A 17558-nucleotide genomic window follows, 5' to 3' on the forward strand; every position below is an offset into this window, starting at 1 on the left:
CACTCCATAGAAGCTTCTGTTGCTCTGCACAATTCAGGATTCGCCCCATTTCATGCAGCTTACCTGTCCAGCTTCAATTCATGATAAGAAATTTACTGGAGAGTATCTGAAGAAAAGCCTAGTACGAGTGGAAAAGGTACTCAGTAGCTCTACAAGAGATGTGTTGCCAGAGATGTCTAAGAGCAGTCAAAGCTGGATGACAAACTACAACAATGGCCTGGATTCCCCCATAGTTGGTACAGTTGATATTGCTGAAAATACCAGAAACTGCAGCCTTTGGACAGCTGTGCTCAGTAGTTAGATGCTACATCGTGCAATGCCACAAGTACCAGAGGATTTAAGGAAAACATATTTAGTGTACTTTGGTGTGTTATCCACAGAATATTTTCTTTAAAATCAATACTATAGAAGAGTTTATCTTAGAAAAAAGATAAATATCAGTGGTCTTGTCAGATACCTCCATGTGAATCACTAGTCAGTCCTGCTCACTGAAGAAGTCAACTGATTTTTTTCCTGTCTGCAAATGCTCTAAACTCAACCTGTGATCTGAAGAAAACAGGTAGTGTACTTTCTTTCATTTGCATCAGTGTGATAATAAATATTCTGCAATCAGATTTTATCTGACAAGATGATTAACTGAATTGCTGCATGAGTGCAAGTGGAATTCAGGTTCATCTCCCATCCCTGCATTTGGCTCTCCATGTAGTAAAGGGGTTTTGTCAAGTGTGCAGCTTTGACTTGAAACTGAGTCTGTTGGTCAGGTTCCATTTCTTATGACTTTGCTCCTGTAACCTTAACTACCTTTTCTAAAGAAAACTGATATCAGCCTCATTGATGATATTACATGAGTCAGAGACTAGAAGTGTGATAGTGCTTCTGCAACCACAGGCATCCAACTAGTATTATTTATGTACCATCGACAATGGGACATGCTCAGACTTGAAGGACTAGTGCTGACCTTCCCTTGCTAATTGTTTATACGCTCCTTGTTTTGAGTGCTCCACCTTAAGGTTTCTCATGACTCACTTTCTCTCTGGCGTGAACAAATAAATCCTGAAGGACTCTGTGCAATTCCAAGTGTGTAACTGGTCCCCTCATACTTGCCTTGTTCTCAGCAACAGAGCTCTCCAGGTAGTAGTGCTATTACGGTGTGACCTCAGAGCTGCAGGACTTAGAGAGCTGAGAGGATGGTGGTGTTCGGGTTGTTTTAGGCTTCTCCTGCTGAATGTCAACCCACCACTCCCACAGGTTCTGTGAAGGAAAGGATAAAGCTCCTGTGCTCTCTGGAGACAGGGAAGTTGGATATTTATAGTTCACCCTCCAAACAGGGAACCTCAAATGTTCAGATAGATACCTTGACCATAGTCAAAGGCTTATCGAAGCAAAATCGAACCTGGTTATATATCATAAGGATGTATATGTATTACAATATATAACATATGATGTATATAATATATTATTACATATTTCCATTTCTACTTCAGATATACATTGCATGGGTATATATGTATGTCTACCTATGCATATTTACATATATATATGCATATGTATGTACATACGTGTGTGTGTGTATTTATAAATTCATGCATTTTTTAAAAACAATTTTTGCTCATTGTATGTGTCTGAAAACTCTGAAGCTAACCCACTGCTTGGGTGCTTGCAGACTATTTTTTATCCGAAGGGAACAGTAAATTGAGGAGACCTGTTTCTGGGTTGTTCAGACCAAGATGCATCATACTGGACACTCCAGTGCTGAGGCTGCTGCTGATAACCCTTATCCTCTCTGTACTGACTGGTCCATCTGCTTCCCACTTCCCTTGCACTGCCCTTGGGAGAATAAGCGGTAAATTGTTGCAAATATTTCGAACATATGAAGGGTATACAAGGGTAAATACTATGAATAGTACAAATATCGTGGAATATAGCAATAATGGAAAAACACCAATATATTGTCATTAATGAGACATGCAGCAGTTCACAAATAAGATGATGAGCATCAGAAACTTAGCAGAAGCAGAGATGAGAGGCGAGGATGTAGGACAAGAGGGTGCAAGGAAATACCATCTTGCCTTTGTCCCTTCCCTGTGCAGCTCTTCCCCAGAGGCATTGCAGGGAAGTGGGATGGGTGGGAAGCACCTCCCCACTGAAGGTTTGTGGAGAGCTTTGGAGTGAGCTGGTCTGCCTGGGGCAGGGTTGGCTTGGCTGTGGGGTCAGAGGTGGAGGGAAGGGAGGAACATCTTTTGGCCTGTGTTCAGGAGAGACTGTGGGGCTGAGGCTTAATTGTAGGGGTTTGGGACAGGCCAGCAAGGGTGGAGGACACATCAAAATGTCATCGGAAAGGAGGAGGGAGGCTTGAACTAACACGCGAAGAGCATTGCCACCCTAATGGTCCCTGGTCGAGACACATCGAATAGGATGGAGCTTCACCGCAGCGGTCACAGGGGAGCAATGTTAGAAGTACAGCACTGTGGGTTGGTCCAGTGTGAGGGAGTAACTTAAAACTCCAGGGCTATGATGCAGAGAAGGATGTGGTTCTTCTAATTCCTTCCCCTTGTCCCATTGTTTCCTTCCCACGCGCACACAAAATCTTCCTCTGCCCCTCCCTCCCAGCTCAGCTTTTCTCCTCTCTTTGGCTTTTTGTCCTTTCCCTGTTGTAGAGCCAAGCTCACCAGTATATACCCACACCCAGTGCAGTAGGAACTTTCCCATATTGAGTTAAATTTGCCTTCTTTTGGCTATTTCTCTCTATCTGGACCCCATATGTCGAGCAAAACAATTGTAAATGGGGGTTAGTTCATTACTTTGGCATGGGGCAGCAGGAGGCAGGGCCAGGAATGGGTTCTTCAGAAAAGGTTGTATTTCACAGCTCCGCCTATTAGTTGTGCTGGGGGGACTCATTTTTGAGAATTTACAGAGGCTGGTCAGACCACAAAGCTGTACGTGACAATCTCAGGTTGCGAGTCTTGTCCCTGTCAGAGAGGAAGATGCTGGGAAGGTCTGGGAGTCCTGGCCATGCAGGCAGATCTTGCCTGCCCAGGACATGAGGGACATGACCTGTCCTGCCATTGGCTTTTAGGGCCAAACTCTCCCTGGCTTCGGAGGATGCTTTGTATGTGTAAGGGACTGCAGCAAGGTCAGGGCTAAATTGCTTCACATCACCAAAGCAAGAATTCATATATTCATCCTAGAGCAAGGCTTGTGCAATGAGACAATATGGAATAACATAAAAGCTGTGAGCCAGAGCACGCTTCACTGTCACTGGAAAAAATACCCTAACAGCCCCATGGGAAGGAGACGCTGAATCTGCTGTCAGATTAATCTGGGGTTTTTCTTTTTACCACAGACATGACCTTAAAGTTTTCCTTTGCATGCTGGAGATGCCACCTTCAACACTGAGAGGTGCAGTGCAGTAGAACTACAACTTTTAATGGACATTCCCAGGCGACATGCCAGTGCTCTGCAAACAGAGAAATTTATGGTCTGAAAGGTACAAACAGGCATGATTTGTGATCCAGAGGAGGATGTGGTTCTTTCCATTCCTTCTCCCTGTCCTCTTCTAAGTCTTCCAAAGCTTATGTGAACGCGACCCAGCAATGTAATCTTCCCAGGGCTGGTAAACAATATTCCTGTTCTAAATTACTTGAGTATCTTCAACAAAAATTACTAAAATCCCTAAAAGCACAGCTATTAATCATTCTGCAGAATACTAGGCTAACTTCACTGGTATAACTCTAGAAGTTCGGCAACAGTAAGGCTTATCTCAAATCTTTGCTGCTGAATCTGTGCTCTTTTGTTACTGACTCCAATTTAAAACTTCGTAAACATTGAACAGTTTGTAATCTAGAAAAAATTCCTCTCTTCAAATTTGATATACACTTTTCCATACTGATCTTGCACCCAGATAGGTTTTGTTCACACTGCATAAGAACCTGATTCTAAGTTGTTTTGCTGTGCTGAAAAAAAAATCCATCTCTCTAGACAGGTGCAGACAGCCCTGAACTTGCTTTGCCCACGCTCTGCGATGTTTGGATGCGTGCCGGCTCTACAGCCGTGTTACACAGCACAGCGCCGCAGCCTCGCCATGTACTCTCAGTCGGACCAGGCGACTGGAGAACAGCGTTCTTCAGAAAGCTCCCTGGGTGTCACGGTGAAGAGCGTGACTGCTCTGTGGTCTTGTGGTACGTGTCGCTGTACAACCATGCTCGCGTGTGCAAAGTCAGCTGCCATCTGGGTTGCAATATTAAAAAAATAAAAAAAATTAAAGGCACATTATGTCCAGCAACAGCCCCAAGGTGTGCTGGAACAGGTGTGCAGAGTGCAGTGATTTATAATGAAGCAGCAATTTATTGCCCTGTTTTTTGACTGTTTTCTGTCAGCCAGCTCAGAGAGAAGTATTTGTGGCATCCTCATTGGGCCCATAGTTCATGGCGTTATGTCTCATGGACTGTAAACAGGGGAGTGCTTTGCATATCAGTTTGGCTGCTGTCTAGTTTGTTTGGGGGGGTTGTTTTTGTTTGGGTTTTTCTTTTGGTTGGTTGGTTTTGTGTGTTTTCTGTAATAATAATGTAAAACCTCTGTGGGTCAGGGAGGAAGAGAAGGAGATGCAGAAACTGCTGTTTGCATTATAATATTTATAAAGTCTTGTGCTTGCCTTTTCCTTACCTGCCTGCTGACAGACTGCATGGTTTTGTTCACTTTCGCCATTCAAGGATCTTAAAATGCCTTGTAGACCAAAATTGGGGAACAGCAATATATTTATTAGATCAACTGACAAACAAACAAACTGATAGATAAATAAACACACACATTTTTGGGCACAAAGGTCTGTTTCCATTCTAAAGTACTCTTCAACAGAAGCAGCAATTTTCAATGGTAAACACAGGCAAAGAAGTTCCATGAGTTCAGGTAACCAGTGCAACATCCTTTGGTTCTCGCAGACTGCCGGTGTCTCATTGCTGCGACAGCAAGGCAGAATGGAGCACCGAGAGGTGGGCTGGCTTTCTTAAGGCTTGGGCCAGTTTGGGAAGATTGAGAAAGTCCTGATCCAGGACTCCCAGGCTTTATTAAGTCCATAAAATCACATTTTCTCCTCTTGTGGCCAGTATTGTCTCAGCAATATTTTTGATTGCTCTCATATGAAGCTTTTTTTTTTTTTTCCCCTGGGCTGTTAATGTTGGCATATAGGTGTTTTCTATCAACCTTTTCCAGAAAATTTAACTTGTTCTGAAAATGGAATTAAGTAAGAAAGATTTGCTACAGTTTAAAAAAGCCAGCACTTGCAATGCACATCCCCAAAAGAATGCTTTGTGATCCAAAGGATCATTGCCTATCATTGCATTTGAAATTCTTCCTTAGTCAAAGCCTTTCCATGTTCCTTCCAGGGTATTAACATAATCATCAGTTAAAACATCTAGTGAGATAAAACTTTCTTCTAAAAATGCGTTGAGTGGAAGGGACATCAAGTTATTTATTTTGCATTTTTTTTTTTGAGCATTGATAATTACGTAGGTTATTGGGTTTGCTTCCCCTCCAATTACAAGGACAAAATTTGGAAGTCCCTCACAATGGCGATGGGAGAACAAGAACAGGATGCCTTGTTTCCTATGTAGGATTAATTCCAAATTCATTTGTATTTCCAGGTAACCTCTTCACCTGGCTGTTTGTCCTGCTGTCTCTCTGGCTGTATGTTGTTAACTTGAAGATCATCAGAGGTAGTTGCATGGTGGCTCAAACTTCACCATCCTCAAGCTGAGTCAGTGGAAGTAAATGACACTTTTTCCAGTGTTCTCAACAGAAATGCTGCTTGCCTTTACCACAGCTGGCTGTGTCCTTAAACTGCAAACCAAAACATTTCCAGAGTCTGATGTCCATCTCCAAGGTCTGTAGAGCCACAGCTGCAATGGCTGGGGCTGTTGCTTGGTGGTACCAAGCTGATGAAATGCTGCTCATCGTTATCCCACTGTACAGATGCACCAGCAGTCGGCTGTGAACATGGGTGACTGTCTCTGTGGGCCCGAGGAGAAACATGAGTGAGTTTCGTGCAGGTGCACGCATCGGCAACAGCCACGCATCAGAGGTCTGCTGCCTCCTTCATGGCAGGGCATGGGGTGCCCACTAAATTCAGGGGACTCTTACAGTCCCAGCTGAGATGAGGCTTTAAAGTGGAAGATGTATTTTAAAAATACAGCTTTCAAATTACTGGTTATCTCAAACTTACTGCCTGCTACAGACAGCCCTAAAGGATAGGTAGAGCCTCTTCTGTTGCTAACCTCTCCAAGTACCCAGAACATTAACCGGGCAGGAGCAGGCCTGGGTCACACACGGCACTGCCACTGTCGCAGCATCCAAAGCTCTCCCAGATGGTGGAACAGGGCTCCTCTGCCCGAGCTTGTGCTGTGGAGCTGGGTGAGTCCAAATGCCATTTCAAGGGACATTTTTATTTATAAGGAACCTGCTGTGACAGCGGCTGTTACTTACAAAGCAAGCTTTTTCTGTTATGGATTTTTTTTTTTTCCTTTCTTTGTAGTTTAGTTAAAGTAATTGTGAATGGAACTGTACAGCTGACTTCTGTATAAGAAAAAACACACACTGCTGCAAGCAGGAGGCTGCCCTGCCAGCGCTGCTGCCCAGTGCAGCCCGGGCTGGATCAGCCGCAGACTGACACGTCCCCATCCCCAGCCTCGCAGCGGCAGAGTTGTCTGGGGTGCTTTGTGCCAGCTCCAGCTCCCTCCAGCCGCTGCCAAAACCCTCATGGGCCCAGTGTTGTCCCAGGATCATGGCGAGAGCCCTCGGGGAGGTGGTCTCTCGGCTCCCGGTGAGTGTCCCTGCTGGGGGAAGCATCACCTGGCCACCCGCCTTGGCCGCTGGGTGAATCCTGGCAGAGGTGACTCACAGGCAGGGAACCCTGCGAGGGCCCTGGCACATGCCTGCACTGAAACGCTGCCTACAGCCTCCTGCCTCTGCCCAGCTCGCCTTTCCTGCCGCCTTTCCCCCGGGGTCCTAACTCCCGACTTTGTTGCTCTATAAACATAATAACAATAATTATTCTCTCATTGGACACATAGCCATCTTCTTTGTTTGCAGGCTTAGATAAATATCATTCAAATCATGGAGTCTGATTCATGAGTCAGGACGATGGCAGCCCTCCAAAACCTCCTTGCTCACGGAGAGTGTGTTTGTGTGAGAGAGAGTTTCACTGTGTGAAGAGTAAGAAACTGGAAGCCAAGTGAATTAAATACAAAGCAGATAATTATGTGTAATTCATTTACTGACTAATGATTGCACCTGGTACAGAGGTTTATGAATTCATTTAACTCTGCATAGGTTCTCAAAAACAGTCTCCCTCATACGAGATAAAAGCTAAGCTTCCATTTCTTAACAGACCAGTGTTTACATTAGTGTTATTGTACTATTCTGCCTTTTTCATTCATTCCTTATTTTAACTCATGACATTTCACTTTTCCTGTGTTCATCTGGTTTCTCTTTGACAGTGACAATTGCTCAGTGCTGGTTGAGGCCAGGTGTCACTGCAGAATGAGGGCATCACTCCGCTCCTGAAAGCCGTGGTACTTGTCTCCCATCTGCTGCAGCCAGATCGTGCCACAGGACTGTGCCTCTGATGGGGCAGTAGCAGGTCACGGCCCCCCTTCCCCTCCGCTGGGATCACCAACAGACTGGCTTTCTTTTCATGGCGACATCCAGTTGTCATTGCAGCCTGATGCCATCAACCCCTTCCAGCTGAACACCAGCACATAGTACCAATCTCCATCTGCCTACACCTGAGTTGATTTCAGGTTGAAGACCCAAGAACAAAGCCTTTAATGGGGTGAAAAAGCTGTGTTCAGCCAGTGAAACCCAGCAGCCATGTCTCCATGTTGATGTCACCTGCAGACCGCAGCGTGTGTGACACCGCTCAGGCCTGGCAGGCTCAGCCCCGCTGACCTGGGTGAGCAGTGGCTCCGGGCACTGTGTCTGTGATGCTAGATCTCCGAGCCATGCTGGGCAAGGCAACGTGCCCCCGAAGCCACGCTCAGTGCCTGCAGCAGTGGAGATGCTCCCTGAGGTGATGCTTAAGAGTGGAAACAAGAACTTTTCCAGTTATGTTCCCCATGCAATCACCAGGCATAAGCTGGAGCCCCTCTCCCAACCTGTTAACGTGATAGAGGCAGCTCGCCTTCGTCATCCCACTCACCCCCCAAACAAAACAATGCCCTCAGTTAATTGTTCAGAACCTCTATGATGGCAGGTGGTCAAATCAGCAGACAATTGGCCCTGTTGCCTGCTGAGACTGTCTGGATCAACACATAACTGGGATCCATTTTTTCATTAGTTTTAGCACAGGGTGTGTGAGAGGTAAATGTGCAATGTTTGTTTGGGGGAGAGGGTTACATCTGCAGGTGCTGGATGAATGCAGATTCCTGCAATGTCCTTTGAAGACTGGCTTTGGGAAGGAAACGAAACAGGAATGACATATAAGGGAAAGGGAAGTTATCTGGCAGTTTGAATAGAGACTATATAATAAATCATGAGATGATCACACTGAAGGAAGAAAACCCAGTAACGTACACTTTCTAGCATTATTTGCCATTGTTTACCATGGTGAATCTGATCTCGTGGCTGCCAATAAAATAGCTGTGGTGTCTGATGTAACTCCCCTTGCTGCAAGAACACACACTCAGAGGTGTCTCCTTGGAGCTGTCACCAGCCCCAGTGTGTGGTGGCAGGAGAGTGACCTGAACTCACTGCACACCTCTACACGGTGCTGAGGCTCTGTGCCAGCTCTCTGGGGGACGCTGGCCCCAGTTGTCCATGGGGTGCTGGACCTGCGCCTCGCAGCCCTCTTGGGAGAGCAGCAGAGGCACTGTTTTCTCCATCTGCAGCAGCCAGGTAATGAAAAACATCAGCAAAACCCAAAAAAAGTAACCCGATGCTCTGCTATTTTTGAGCAATTTGTAATTAGAAAAGCCAAAACCAGCTCATCTTGTTCACATGAGTATTCCCATTGACTAAAATGCAGTCAGCATGTGCTTTAATTTTAAGCCTATGCAATCCTTCTCCGATGAAGATCTGGCAAGCCAGAACAGATTGCAGGCTGTGAGATACGTGCAGTACGATAGTGTTTTACCTGTAGGTGGATTCTCATTGTAGATAGTGAGATGCAGAGCCAATGAGCCTGATTCACTGCTGGGTTACTCCAGTTTGTCAGCGGAGTAACACCACTGAATCATCAGCGAAGCTGAAATCACGAATGATAAAATGGGAGCATTGTGTCTAAGTGCAGCATGTGTACGGAACTGGCTCCTTCTTGCAGAACCATTAACCTATATGGATTTTTTACAGTTCAAAATTTATCAAGAATATGACAAAGTTTCCATGCTAAAGTTTTACATGTCAAAAACCCAATTAAAATCTAATGTAACAGCTAGCATAGGACTCCCATGATATGTCATTGTGGTGATTATTTTTTTAATTCAGAAAAAAAGAGAATTTTTGAGAAATGAGGTTAAACGCCTTCTGAAAAGATGCAATTTTTTTTGATGCAGTTAATTTCTATGCACCAGATGGGCACCATGTAAAGTGTAGAAACAGGCTAGTTGAAAACCTACTCCTGGTTTCTTTTCAATTTAAGAAAATACGCACCGAGCAATTGGAAAGAACTCAGTAATTGTGATCTTTTTGCAAGTAATGAATGCCCTGGAAAAGCCAACTAAAAGCAGCAAGCAAGCTTGCAATTAGTAGTTCTAATTATAAAGTATACACATAAAACAATGTAGCATCATAAGTAAAGGCCAAATTCAAATGATGCAATAGAACAGTAGAACATCATATAAAGATGGACAAACAATCCAGCAAGACAACTACTTCTAAATTATCCATATTTTTTCAATAATAGCAGCAACAACAACAACAACAAAATAAAATTATAGCAGTGCTTTGTTTTTTGTGACTTTTACAGTAACCCTGTCTCAGTGCCACGTGATGCTCGTGTCTCTGTTGTAGACCAGAGTCCCTTGGATGATGTTCACAGACACGGTGTCAGACTCCGTGTCACAAGCACACGCTGGTGTGGGAGCCTGTGGCTCAAACAGCGAGCGCAGATACCTGTGTCGTTATCAGGGGATTCCTCATGACTCGCTTCCATCACTGAAAGCAGCTATCAAATGTCACAGCCTTTTTTGTTTTTATTTTCTGAGCTTTAGCCTGTACACTTCCTAGGTAAACCAGGTTTATGTCAAATGCAGGCTGTGGAGCTTGAACAAGGACTAACTTAGTCCAATGCAGGGGACTGTGCTCAATAGGCTGTGGTATGTTTAGGTATCCACACGCCCTAAGCTCCACGGAATGATGACAACACTTCATGTACTAGAGTTGAAATGTGACACTCCAACATTACAGAGCAGCATCACTGCAGCTCTCCCCTGCATGATGCGTGTGCAATGGCACAACAGGAATTCAGGCTGCACCCTTACAGGACTTCTCCCAAAATAAAGTCCTGGATGCAACTAGAGAAGGTGAAGAGATGTAATACCTTAGGGAAATGTTTTTATTTATTCTCCTTGGGTGCATACATGGCAATCACCCATGCAGCATGATCCAGGATGTTGAAAACCATTTCATTATGTTCTATAAATAAAAGACTGATGTGGTTCAATTGTATCAATTATGCAACTCTTCTAAGTGGTGTAGTCAAGGGTAAACGCAGGCAAAGGGCACTCCCTTTGTACCCACTTCTTCTCTGGGCACTTCTAGTATTTACCTGCTCCTTATACACCACAGACAGATGAATCTACCCACTTTTATTTACCACTTTACCACTGACTCCTCTTTGGCCAAGAGCTTTTCCTATGCATAGATGACACAACAAAATAGAAAATGGAAGTCAAGACTGTTGTGTTTTAGTCTGTTGTGCAAGATGTAAGTGTGGCTGTACAGTAATTTCGAGCAAAGCATTGGTTTTAAACAATGTTTAAACTGACACCATTATTATGCAATATAATTAATTATGGCTAGAAGGGCATTTAAGGTTAGTTGGCGCTACCTTTGTCCATTTTATAATTACACCAAGAAGAGGATGACTAAGTTGTGCCTAAGCTAATTGCATCCATTTGGTTTTATCCCTCCTCTTCACCATCCTAAGTCACTTGCATTCTGAACTGTATATATATATTTTTTTTGAGGGTTTTGGGCGCATTTGTGCTGAATACAATGGAGCTCAGTGCTGACTGGGCAGCCCCTGGTAATACTGCAATAGAAGCACTAAAAAATAATAATTAAAGCTAGTCAAAGTGATAAGTACAAAACGAATGACACTTTTTTCCTCCCACTGTAACTGTTACCTGCAACATATCTGCTTCTGCTCTGTGCATTATAAGATGGGTCATGCAGCTAAGAATATAAAGCTTTGCAGCATGACGTGACATCCTCCAGACATGCCGTGAACCCAGGAGGCACCTCCAGAAAGCAGCTGAGGGCCAGCAACAAACCAACCCAGCAGCACACACTGTGCCAGCCCTCTTGCCGAATGTGCTGGGGATTCAGTGTTCAAGGGATGCACAACACAGCCCAGCTGCCCAGGCTGACAGAGCCCTCAGCCCACCCCGACTCTGTGGTTCTGCCCCAAAGCTGGTCCTCTAGTTTGGTGCCAGTGTCAGAGCCATGGTGTGGACAACAGGTTCCCCGGCTCCGGAGCCAGGCTGGCTGCCACGGCCACCCAGCCGCGGGCACAGAGAGCTGTGCTGGAGCGGAGTAGCTGCCCGGACCTGAGCTGGCAGGCCTGAGTGCATCAGACAAGCTGCCCAGAGGTAGCGGTGTGTAAAGTGTCTCTTTTGAATGTTACCTGGCAGTGTCAGGATAAAAAACAAACAAACAACCAAACAAACAACATGAAAAGAAAAAAAAAAAACCAAACCCATTAACAATATATTTACTCTGGAAAGGAATTGGTAACGCATGGTCTTGTTTGGCTACGGCAGAAGGCCATAGTCTTCAGTTGATGGCTGGAAACTGGATTGCACTTATGTATAAATAGAACTGCCTGCAAGGGTTGAATGCCATAATTAACAGGCAGTTTTAGAAATTATTGGCTAATGCCATTTAATAGAAATACTGCCAACTATTGTTGTTAAAACCGGGTTTGTTCCTTCGGTGGTAATATAAAATGACTCAACACGGCTTCACTGGAAAGAGACACCTTTGCCTGTTACACACCATTACCTACATTTTTAGAGTAATTGAATATGACAACAAAAATTTTGAAATCTAAATATATTTCCTAAAACTAACTGGAGGGCCACCTGCCTCCTAAGCAATCACAGTACTGGTGATACAACCTGGATTACTTATCGGAACATAGCATTGCTGACCCAGTCCCATGCCCACAGCAGCCAAGGTAGCTTTCAGCACTGATGGTGTTTAAGCAGTAATAAATGTAAAGTTTTCTGTAACCAGCAAATATGTTCAGGTAAGCCTGAGCGGCTCCATCTGGAGCATTTTCCCTGCAGTGTGTGCAGTATCACTCAGAGAATTAATGCACATTTTTGTTAACAAACTCTCTGAACCATACCAGAGAATAGAGGTAGCTGTGAGATAATGTGTTCTGATCATGTGATGCAGCTGTTATATCACCTAAGAACATTTTCACACTGCTGCAATACTGACTGAAAGGTTATTTCTCCAACCTTGTCACCCAGAAGGTACCAGCTGAAAAGTTTCTGTTTGATTGCTAAAGAGTAAAAAAGCAACAAATGAATATTGGCAAATCTTGGATGAGGCATGACATGGATGTTGCACACCGCAGTCTAACGCCCACCTTCACTTCAGGGAAAGGAGAAACCAGATCTGCAGACACACTAATCGCCTCCTGGTTTGAGAGTTACCACTCACCTGTTTGGAAATGAACTCCAGAACCTCACTGCTTTCTATTTCCTGCACCGAGAGCCAGTAACCGCTTAGTGCTTCTAAAGAGTCATTAATTGTACTCTTATTACAGCATTTTATAATGCCTTTTAATGTATAGATTTAAAAGACAAATCAGTCTGTGCAGAGATTGACCTTGCTGATACAAGAAGGGGAGATAAAGTCCCCTCTGTTCAACTGGGAGAAGCACAAAGGTGAGTCACCGCTTATGTCTGAGGGCTCAACAGCGTGGGTGTCTGACCCGCCAAAGCAGGGTCACCTCCCTGCGCAAGGCTCAGGCAGTCAGACCGTGTCCGAGACAAAACCAGAACTCCCAAAGCCTAGTTTCTGGCTGCACCCACTGGCGAGCCTAAGCACAGAGGCTCTGTGCATCCTTTCAAGGGCAAGACGCAATGCCCCTCCGTTGTTGCCAACGGCAGGGAATTCAGAGCACGTGGGCATTGACACTCAGAGATGCTGGTGGTCGACACCCTCGAGATATGCCTGAAGTGAGCAAGACAGGGATGTTAACAGCACCAAAGGGAATTGGGTACCCCCATCCCTCTGTTTTTAAGCAGCACTCAACATGACAAACTCTTAGAGAACCCTGTGAAACCCAGCCCACCATCCCACACAAGTTGCAGCCCCCCAAAGCTGAAATGACAGTTAACACCTATGTGACCTACACTGCACTTGGAGCAGCTGTTGTCGAGGAATCCTGGTCAGCAGAGCACAGCAACTTACCTGAATCCCTTTTTCAGACCCACATGCCAGCCTGAGCACGGTCTCAGAAGAGGAAGGCCAGCCCCACAACGCCCATGGATCTGGAGGCTGAGCAGTTCTAGTGCCGGGGTCAGGAATGAACCTGCTGCTGCTGTAAACATTCTGGTGTATGGCATGGCTGTTGCTGCCCTTATCCACCAGCCTCCTCGTCAGCAATCTCCCCGTTTGTTGATGTCGTGTGCCTGTATTGGATGACACTGGTACTACAGTGCTTGTAAAGGTGGTGAAGCTGGTATATTAACAAAGAATATTGAGTGAATTGATTTCCCCTTTCTGCATTGCTGTCTCTGCATTGATCTAGGCATTAAAAAAGAGTTATTATGTATCATTGTATCAGCAATATTATTGTACACTGGCTAGAAACAGTGAAGATGGGAATGCACCTTCTCTTTTGAAACATAACTCCATCCTCCCACACCTCTTTCTTCTTTGCTAATGCCAGTCAACCATCCCCAGGACCTACACCCACTCTGATCCCAACTCACTGATGAACATACGTGAAAACAGACCTTGCTAAATAGTTTGCAGCTCGTGTTCCATAGCTGTGTTTACAGGATCATTTGGGTACTACATCTGATCCATAAAGGAGAGCCCACTGTTGTGTAAGGACTCTGGGGTTTAGTGCTCGCTCCATGGAACAGGTTACTCATCACAGCACTCAGCACTGCAGCTCTCAGGTGCTCCAGGACATCACGGCTGAGCCAAGTGGAGGCTACAGCTGGTCCTGATGAGGTGCTTTGAAACATTCCCCTGCGGGGATGAGCTCCGCAGAACCTGAATGAGGAGACCGCTGAACTCCCCAGGGGATACCTGATCCCACCCAGAAGGGCTCTTGGGGACCTTCTTGCGGACTGTGTTATGGTTGGAGCATCCAGCTGAGCAGCTGAAGGTGCACTAGAGCCCCTCGCCTCGCTCCTCCTGCCTGCCCTCCCAGGGAAGCCCTGCACACAGGGGGCCAGGGCTCTGCAGGCTTGGCTTTGCTTCTATTAAAAGTCTTCCACTTTGTACCAGCAGCCTCCTGTGAAGACAGAGGATGCTGAGCAAACAGAGAGCTTGGTGTGGGCACTGGTGCAAGAGGTTTCAAAAGGTGAAGGGAGGAAAAGTTACCTAGCACTGGTATTATAAGGGCTCAGCACTGATGCCACAAATAAAAGGAAGCATGTTGGATGTTTTATTTCCCTTGTGTGGTAAACTGTACAGTTAGAGTCTTTTGTTAATTTTACTACCTTTCTGATATAAAAATAAATAAAGTTTAAAAAGAAGGAGTGGATCTGCCAAGCCAGCCTGGTTCAATAAGAACTGCACTGACAAGTGATTTATTTTGTCCTAAAGCTGAGGGCATAAAACTATCAGCTTTTGGGGGGGCAAAGCCCCTCCACAAAGTCCTGTGTTTTACAAAGGAGGATCTAGAATGAAAGAATTTAAAAGCAGAATCTTCCAAAACAAAAAACAAAAAATGCCATAACATTTTTGCTACCAAAACTGCTTTCTAGTTTGATAGGAAGGCTGCATGCAAATAGCTGCTGAGAGATAGGACAATAGCAGGGTAATAGAAATTAAGAGCATTTTAATGACCATTAAAACAAAATGACAAGCAAATGATACAGTGTATTAAGCAACTTCTACTAGGCTGAATATAAAACAAACATCAAGAAATCATGCTTTTACCTTGCAATTAATCTCAGAAGTGAGTTCTAGGCTTACCACCCCGATGCCAACATGGTAACATCCAGTAGGCAGCAACACATAATTACTGCTGGGCGGAGGTGAATCAACCACTTTCTGTCATGAAGCCAAGGAGACCCTCAGACCATCTGCCAAAGGTGGGTGGGTGGGTGAATAAGAGTGTTACTTTCTTGCTAGACTCCAATCAGGGCACCACACCTTGTGATAGTATCTCTGTAATAAGCAAACAGCTGTAAATGATACTGTGTCACTGCAGGAGGGTGACCTGGCAAGTCAGGTTTCATTACAGCAGGAGGGACTGCAGCACACAGGTATTCACATGTCCCTGGGACCCTGGAAACCTCAGCCTGCCATGCAGAGGAATCGGAACCCTGAGATTGTGCCTCCTCATTAGAGATGCTCCACAGCAGCGCTGTCACTACACGAATATCCTATTTGCTTTTCTCTGCATCACTGTCAAAAAGTCTTCTTAATGTGCTAGTAAGGAGATTACAAATGTAAGTCCATCACAGACATACAAATATATTAGTGTGGGTACAGTGAAAGATGAGAGGATTATGTTTCTTCTAATTAGCAAGACATGCCTGATGCTGCAAGCCCAAGTTTTCCTGCAGTCGTTACCTCCCACCACTGTGCCTGCTGCTTTCCTCAGCTGCAATTACATGGTTAAGTTACAGTCACAGGGACATGTCTGCTCTGCCAAGCCTTTTCAGCTGTGAAAGCCCCAGTGAGTCCCACAAGGCTCTCTGCAAGGCCAGCCCATTGCTGTATGGAGCAGTGTTTCCGGGAGTTTTGTTTTCCACAAAAAAGGAGAGATTCAGGGGACACCGCAGATGCTGAGAGCAGGCACCATGGCTGCAACTGGGGCTGGGTGGCAAGAGTGACCCTCGAGCCACTCAAGGGCACACCCGCTTGGAAAAGCAGCATTTGTCTTGCTCTGGCCCCAGTGCCAGACCTGGTGGCTTTCAAACCATTTTCTTTCTTACTTTCTACAGTAGTACTTACCTCAGTATTGTACTTCAGGCCCCAGTGAACCAAAGTTACACCTGGTGAAGCTCAACCATCTTCTGTGAATTCAAACCACTATAGGCCACTAGGGAAATGTGTATTTTGGCAAGTGCCTGGCCCTTCCCATTGACTGAACTACTCATGCTCTCTAGAAATGACCATGCCTGTCCCCAGCACTCTGTGCAGATGACCTTACTCATCCTTCTTCCTTATTTTTTCCTTTTATTCAAACTAGCTAGAGTCCTTGCCAGGTGCTGGGATCTAACACTACCGTACTCTGCTGTCTGTTGGGCTGGTAGCCTCATTCCCCCTCTTTTCTCATTTCTTCTCCTTTGGGCTCCTGCCTTGAGGTAACACAAAGGCCATGGAAACAACAGCAAGGAGGTCATCCTTGGTGGCAAGGCTGGGCAGAAAGGGATTCCCAATGGAGGAGAAATAGGTGTGTCCTGGTCAGGTTGCTTCCGAGTTTGACCTGCTCAGCCACTTCCTACCAAAAATTCCCTCAACCAACACTGCAGGCTCATGCTGAAGGTTTCAAAAACTCAACACAATATAACCAACAGGCTTCTACTGAAAGACATTAGCCAAAGAGTTAGCAAATATGAAGATGTCTTGCATCTGTACATTTTTACTGGGAATATTATGGAGTGAGTCCACACAAAAGCCATGTCCAGATAGAAGAAGGTGGTTAGAAACAGCCAGCATGGATCTACTACAGACAAATTGTACCCAGCTAACATGGCTGTCACCCATGCTGGAATGACAGGCTGGATAGAAAAAGTGAGGGAAGCAGTGGCTGTCACTTTGGTTTTAGCATGGCCTTTGATATTGTCTCCCATATGGACTGAACTGGGGCAGTATTGCCTGAATGGATGGACCGCAACCTGGCTGAAAAAAAGCTGATGGCTGGGCCTTGAAGCTCAAAGGATAATAATGGTCAACGATGAGGCAGTTAATTGATGTTAACAGATGGCATTCCACTAGTGACAACACTAGGGCCTGTCTTCACCAGCAGTCTGGATGACAGAGCAGAATGGTTCCTCAGCAAGTTTGTGCACGACATTGAACTGAGGCTGCAGGTCATTATGCTTGAGGACAAGGCAGCTATTCAGGTGGTCTTCAGCAACCTGGAAGATAAGTCTGAAAGAAATCTGAAATTCAGCATGGACAAATGTAAAGTCTGTACC

At 45.2% G+C, this 17558-nt stretch overlaps 1 long non-coding RNA gene across 4 annotated transcripts in view; it reads left to right on the forward strand.

Annotated features, from left to right (window-relative positions):
* LOC135575311 (uncharacterized) overlaps positions 1-14002 on the forward strand; it is a 79655-nt gene extending 65653 nt beyond the window's left edge. For 2 of the 4 annotated variants that reach the window (XR_010465817.1, XR_010465818.1), the window contains 3 exons: positions 3344-3487; positions 3979-4178; positions 5640-14002. This is a non-coding gene — a long non-coding RNA (uncharacterized LOC135575311). The remainder of the gene's footprint in view (positions 1-3343; positions 3488-3978; positions 4179-5639) is intronic. The other 2 variants (XR_010465820.1, XR_010465819.1) reach the window with 2 other exon arrangements.
* Positions 14003-17558: the final 3556 nt, after the last annotated feature.

The sequence above is a fragment of the Columba livia genome, chromosome 13 (genome assembly GCF_036013475.1).
Source record: "Columba livia isolate bColLiv1 breed racing homer chromosome 13, bColLiv1.pat.W.v2, whole genome shotgun sequence".
In the NCBI taxonomy this organism is placed as follows: Eukaryota; Metazoa; Chordata; class Aves; order Columbiformes; family Columbidae; genus Columba; species Columba livia.